This window comes from Etheostoma cragini, chromosome 6 (assembly GCF_013103735.1).
Source record: "Etheostoma cragini isolate CJK2018 chromosome 6, CSU_Ecrag_1.0, whole genome shotgun sequence".
Classification (NCBI taxonomy): domain Eukaryota; kingdom Metazoa; phylum Chordata; class Actinopteri; order Perciformes; family Percidae; genus Etheostoma; species Etheostoma cragini.
In genome coordinates, this window is record NC_048412.1 from 10,512,285 (window position 1) to 10,519,061 (window position 6,777).

The following is a 6,777-nucleotide window of genomic DNA, read 5'->3' on the forward strand; positions in this document are numbered from 1 at the left end:
TAATTTCCCTGCTATGTGATGGTTAGATTTATAGACGTGTTCCCCCACTGAGCCGCCACGGTAGGTGGAGCAGCACAGATGTGCTGAAGCACTGTCCAGAATCCAAGAACTACAGTCGAGTTCCCAATCTGTTCCAAGAGCCACGTGAATGTGGGTGGGGTGAAGGGGTGATGTTGCTGAAAGCGGCTAAAATTACTAGAGATGCTGGGATTGAATTCAATTTCACATCTGTGCTGGGAGATGTTCAGTTGGTGATGATCACCTTATGGATCGGTTCGGATAATGCTGGTTTTCGAACTGTATAGAGTTAACTGGTGGTAATGTTGTAAGCCTAAAGGAATGGTTCACCCACAAATTGTAATTTTACCATTATTGACTCAATTCAGTCAAAACACCAGGGAGGTTTGTAATATAGCACAAAATTAGTTTCTTTAAAAGCTCATGCATTTCAGGAAATAATTATTAATGGTTGGATTTTTACATTTAAGTTATTTTGGTGGGAAAACTTTGGATTCCAAGTGCTCGTATTATACTTTTTGGGTTTTCCCTTTTCTTTATTGTGTTATTTATCTTTTTGTGCACATTTGTGAAAAAGCCCGAAGTCCATCCCAAAGAGACTTACCATCTCCAACAGGAAACACTGTTCACAAACTGCTCCAAACAGCTCTATTGTAGTCCAGCCTGTACTTCCGTGACAAACGTCACATGTTACAATGCTCGTTGCCTAGTTGCTAGCATGTGCAACTCCCAACAAAGATGGAACAGAAGTGAGATGTCTCACTCTGGAGCTAAAATGGAGAGTTTAACACACAGGGAAAAGAGGAGCTGCAGCGATGTGCAGTACAACAAAAATGTGGTGTTTTCTAAAAATGAAACCACATAAACCTATTCTGGTACAACCTCTAAATACAAGTATGAGCCAGAAAATAAGCATAATGTGAGCACTTTAAAAACTAACAAAATTAACTATTGTTTTGTGTGGTTTGTCTGACAAAAGGCATTACACATTTCATCGAACTGATCGGCAATGTTATTATTGTCAATATGATTTTGCATGCATGCATTTCGTACTACAAATAACAAGAGTCTTCTTGTTATTCATTTCAACGTTATTGCCCAGTACTTTCTGAAGGCCATAAGGTATATGTTTAGATGTGTGGCCTCAGTCCATTTGATAAGGGATGCTACACTGATTGGCATTAAAAGTATCTTCATAATTTTTTCAATGTGATAATACATTTATAAAAGATCCTGGGTATATCTTTGACTAAGTGGGTAGTATGCTGATTGGCTGGCCTTGATGGCTCTCATATGCACAGTTTAGAAACATACTTTAGAACTATAATAATCACCAACATGGACCAAATAAAATCACAAAACAATTGACCACTTGTTTATTCTGAGCAGTCGTTACAGTGATTGCACTTCTCCCGATGAGAAATGTACAAAATTGTACACAAAGCTTCTCACAGTAAGGCAATGCAAGGGTGTACACATAAAGTCACTTCTTAAGATGACTGACAGACAAAAGCCATAGCTGTTGCTTAATGATGCATTTCATTACCATTGTTGTTTCTACACCCCCATGGGATTTCAATGTATTTTTTGACTTGATGTAGCCTATGTTGAAGTGCAGCACAGCACTGTATCTACACAATTTTAGATAGAGGGCTCTGGAGTAGTGCCTCAGTGTTCAGATTGGGCTGTTAATGATGTGTGTGTGTGTGTGTGTGTGTGTAATCCTCTGTGTGTGGAACAAAGATAATTGAATGTAAGTGGTGCCTATCAACTGTGGTCGTCTTTCTCTGTGGTATTGAAACCTACAGGGATTTGAAAACTCATTTAGCTGCGCCACTTCAAAGAAAAGAAAATATTATATAAAAACTATGCTGGAAGTGTGGGCACCCTCCACCTCTTTCACCCCCCTCAGCTGGTGCGTTGTGAAGTGCAAAAAAGACATGGCGTGTGGAAAAAGTAGTTAGGGCTGTCTTTTCACTGTATTTCTATGTGATGTAATTGTGTATGTGTGTGCATTCATACACATGTGTGCATACATGTATTCGGGCATGTATGTGTGCCAGTATGCATCTGTTCGCATCTTTGTCTAAGCGAGGCGAGCGATTGTATTCATGCTCATTAGTGTCGATTGAAAAACAGGAAGCTGTTCCCAGTCTGCGAAGATGAAAGGCATGAGAGCTGTGTCCAGTGTTTCCAGCCTGGTGTGTTAAAGCAGCTCAACAGGCTTTCACAATGAGAGCCACGACAAAGACGGAAAGAAACCGAGAAAAAGAATGAATGTCACAGAGTTTCATAAGCTCCGTTGCATTACAGCATGAAAGCCTTCCTAAAGTAATTTCAGACAGGTCGGGAAGGTTCTAATGCAGAGCATTGCTGAAGGCGTGGAGGAAGGTTATTTGCAGTTAATTATGGCAGACGCAGTACAGCTTTAGCCCAACTTACAGTGCTGCACCAACAGAAAGAATAGAAAGTGATACTAAACTGTTACTGTAGTTTAGTATCACTTGATTTCATTTTCAAAACGCCCCCTATTTTTGTTGTACTGCACCTTGCTCTTTTCAACCTATATGTTTGGATTTCTGTTTTAGGTACAGAGTGAGACATCCACTTCTATACTATCTTTGTTGGGAGTCGCACATGCGCAGTAGCTAGATAAGATCACTTCAGCTAGATAACTCTTTGTCCAACTTTGGTCAGTACAAGGCAGGATTAGCTGGGAGACTTCTGCTAAACGACGGGGACTTGTGGAATATCTTTAGAACAGTGACACGTAAGTAGTTCTTTTGTAGATTATGGTGAACTAGTGTGTGTGTAGCAATGTTTGCCATTGAAAACGAGCTAGCATGCTACGGTTAGCCACCTCGTCCGGGCTAGTGACGTAAAAAGCTGTGTAGATTTTGAACAGCTCAACCAGAGACTGAAGGCAGAGGACATACAGAAACCTCTCACTCAAAACAGCATGGGTAGTTTTTTTTTCCAGGTTTGAATGCATGTGGAAGCACCAGAGACACAAAATAAAATCCCAAATCGCAGAAAAAGGGATTTTTAAAAATAATATGGGCACTTTAAGGCTGACAATAAATGCAGGGGCTAACAAACAAAACATTTGCTTAAGATCAAACCAAAGAGGAAACATTTAATGCCTAAAAAGCCATAAAATAAAGTAGTAAAATATATATATATATATATATAGTGTATACACACAGTGCAAGTGTGTGTATGTGTGTTTGCACAACTAGACCAGCAAATGAGTTGTAAATGTAATGTGTTTGCCAGACTCAAGCCAGATTTAATTAACTTTATAATAAAAGATTGATGCACTAATTAAATTTCATTTAATTGAGGTAAATGTTCCACTAACAATGTTTTTCTGGAACACTTCAAATACACACATTGGATGTTAAGTGCTAGTGTATAAAGGTAGTTTTGCTGATAATGCTTCAATAGAAATCTAAATGTGATCTAATTGTTTTTCAGCTACTCTGGGATTACGTTGCTGTCAAATCCCTGCATGCAGCTCAACTCTGCAGTTTGCAAAGAAGTTGTTTAGGAAAAGTTAAAATAAATAGATAACACATAAAATAGATGTGCCTCCCCCTGACTGATTTTATAGTTATACTTATATAAAAGCTGAGAGGTAAGTTATAACATTGCATATTGGCCTGAAGACCTTTTATAATTAAAGTGGAAAGGATCCTATTTTTTCATGCTAACATGGCTGACGGGGACAACTCTCCGAGTCTAATTAAACAAAGAACCTATTCATAATATTCCATGAAATATGTATTATGTGTCCCAGATACACACACTCCAAATATCACCTCACAATATTTGTTGAGAGCGGCACAGCTAAAGACTCTCTCCATCATACCTGTCTGCCATCGCAGCACGGCTGTTTCAATGCATCTGTTTTGAATGTGGTTTTGTTTCTTGCAACTTCGTCAGTCGCTGATGACTCAAAATGGAGTTTCATTTTCTCCGGTCTTTTCAAAAATGTTTTACTTTACTTCTTGCTTGTTCTCAATGATCAAAATGGTTGCCACGTTTTGAATCAAGGCTGCCGCCATTTGATTTAAGGGTGGTGTTTCTCCTACTGCAGACAGCTTCCTGTTTGTCAAATATTCTGTTTGGATTGGGCCTTTTAACAGACTCATGGGAACTGTAAGAAAACAGATTATTTGCCAAAAAGCTTCCTCCCATGATCACTAATCGCTGACTCAGTATGGAGTCCTGCACAATACCAGACTGTAAGCGGGATGTCGTTAGCTTGTTGCATATTACAGCGGGGCGATTAAATGCCACAGCAGGACACGGACAGTATAACTTAATGGCTCTTTTTTTACTGCAGTTGTTAGGTCCTTGCCTTGGCCCCCAGTGAGCAATATCTTTCAATTCAGCAACAAGGACAGAAGAAAACATAAAATATTGTTTTCACAGATTTTTCTTTTTAAGTTAACAAGGGCAATGCATGACATATTTTGTGTTAACAAGGGAGATGCTGTCCCCCCCAGCCCCACCCCACCACAACAATCAAATTGACCCTTCTCCTGCTAAAAGCCACCAGAGTATGAAACAGAATCCGTCGCTGTGAGGAATGAAGGCCATTGAGTTAAGCTTGTTGAGTTAAATGGAGCAGGAAGGCTACAGTATAAGTAATGGCTGAGGGTGAGCTTAGCTACGGGCCTGTCAGGTACCAAAGGGAGGGTGGAGGAAGGTTATATCCTGCAAGACAATGCTATCTTTTACCACTCATGCTGTATTTTCATTGTTTTGGCTTTCTTCCATTGGATACTAAGTTTGTGTGCTATAGCCACAGGATACAGCACATAATTTACAGCAATATCATATAGTATCAGTGAGTGCTAGAAGAGGTGAACCCATCATTACCTGTTGATATGAAGACCTAAACCAAATTACGCACCGGCTAATTTAGAGCAGATCAACATCTGGCTCTGGTAATGTTATCTAGATGTTGTCTTTAGTCACCAATGGTTTATGTCTGTGTATGTATAGTGGTGATTAAGGGCAGGTTTTGCGGGTGTTTGTGTGTGTGTGTGTGTGTGTGTGTGTGTGTGTGTGTGTGGGGGGGGTATTGTGTGTGTGTGTGTGTGGGTGTGTGTGTGTGTGTGCGTGTGTGTGCGTGTGTGCGTGTGTGAAAGCTAGTCCATATGTATTTGTGTGTATGGATGAAGTTGATAGGGGATGAGGTAATTCTATTGAATCTCTCATGGGCACCCTCACAATCCTGTTATGAGCTGCTCCATCTAGGACACTCTCACACACAGACACAAACAAACATTTACCCACGCAACATGGGTGCAGAAATGATTGCTCAGCACAATGCTTAGAGAATCACTCATTTTCTTAATCTGTCATTCTCGGACAGTAAACAATCCCATCGGCCTACTGTAGCTATGGAAACACTTGCTGCCACAGGCCCCTCATTTGGCAGCACTAGTCTGTTCTACACTGTGGTTTACTATAGTTATCCCTGCCAAGTATTGAGGCAGGCAGACTGCTGTCATACATTGCTGCAAAAACCATAAAGGCTCCTGTCATACAATCCAGCAGATCTATAAACCCCTGGGCTTGATGTCACACAGTAATGTATGTCTAGCTGTGAAAACACTGACTTCGAGGCAAGCCATGTAACTGGCTTTGGCAGGGGGGAACAAAGCAGAGCGGGGGCTGCAGCGCTTATAGTCTGGCAACCGGATAGTATTAGAGGCAAACAGAACGGTTTTCACAGAACTCGGCTGACTGCGTGCCGAGTGACTGCGGTGTGGCTCCACAGTTCTTGGGCTCTGGAAATTCTGGGGGGAGAAAGTGGGAAAGTTACATGCTGTTGAGTTATAATAACAATATTACACCAAGCAAACTCCAGCTGATTTAGTTTTATTGACCTCAGTTTTTTCATGCAGGGCATAAATTCAAAGTGATTTTAGGTACTTAGTGATTGTGCAGCAGTATTGTGCAACTGATAAATGTAGAGTGTGGACCTTGACAGTTTCCTTATAACCTTAATTTCATTAGTTCTGAGATTGCAATCACTTTTGCAAGAAAGACCTGAGTACAAAGGACAGAGTAAAGACACACAAGCAAACCTAGTTAGTATTTACTAGTGGGGTATCAAGAGTTAAACGCCTTGACGAACAGTTGAGATATGACATACTGAGGCACCTGAATAGTAAACTAAAATATGTGTAGAGTTCTCTTCTTTTTTACCTACATTTTTTTAATGCTTTATTATTATTTTCATATAAAGTCACTTGTTATGTTTTTTCCTGTCGCGCTACAGTATATAAATATTTTTTTAGAATTTTATATTGTGTAATACTACAAAAGAGAAAAGAAAAGAGAAATAAATAAAACACACAGTGACAACATACCGAAAAAAGAAATAAAATAAAATAAATAATAAGTTGTCATCAAGATGGTTTAAGGTGGAATTTGATTGCCAGACATTTTACGGTAAAGCAAAATAAAGTATTTGTTGTGAATTTGATCCAGCTCAGCACCATAGCAGTACGCACAGTTTGTGTTTTACCTGACATTGCAAAACCCAAGACTTGGCTTGTTTCTTTCAAAAGAATTACACCCTGAGCAGTATTCTGCTATTTCAACACATTTCCTGTATGGTTGTAGAGTCAGCTGTGTATGATCCAACACAACCACTCCTACATATGGTCACAGCCTTCCAAGTTTGTGTGTATGGAGTCTAGTTTTCTAGGTTGAGTATGTTTTGAGGGGGGGGGGGGG

The 6,777-nt window shown here is 39.9% G+C and overlaps 1 protein-coding gene across 6 annotated transcripts in view; it reads left to right on the forward strand.

Annotated features, from left to right (window-relative positions):
• The window catches only part of LOC117946855 (RNA-binding motif, single-stranded-interacting protein 3-like), a 173,818-nt gene that overhangs the window by 43,071 nt on the left and 123,970 nt on the right, over positions 1–6,777 (forward strand). The window lies entirely within an intron of this gene.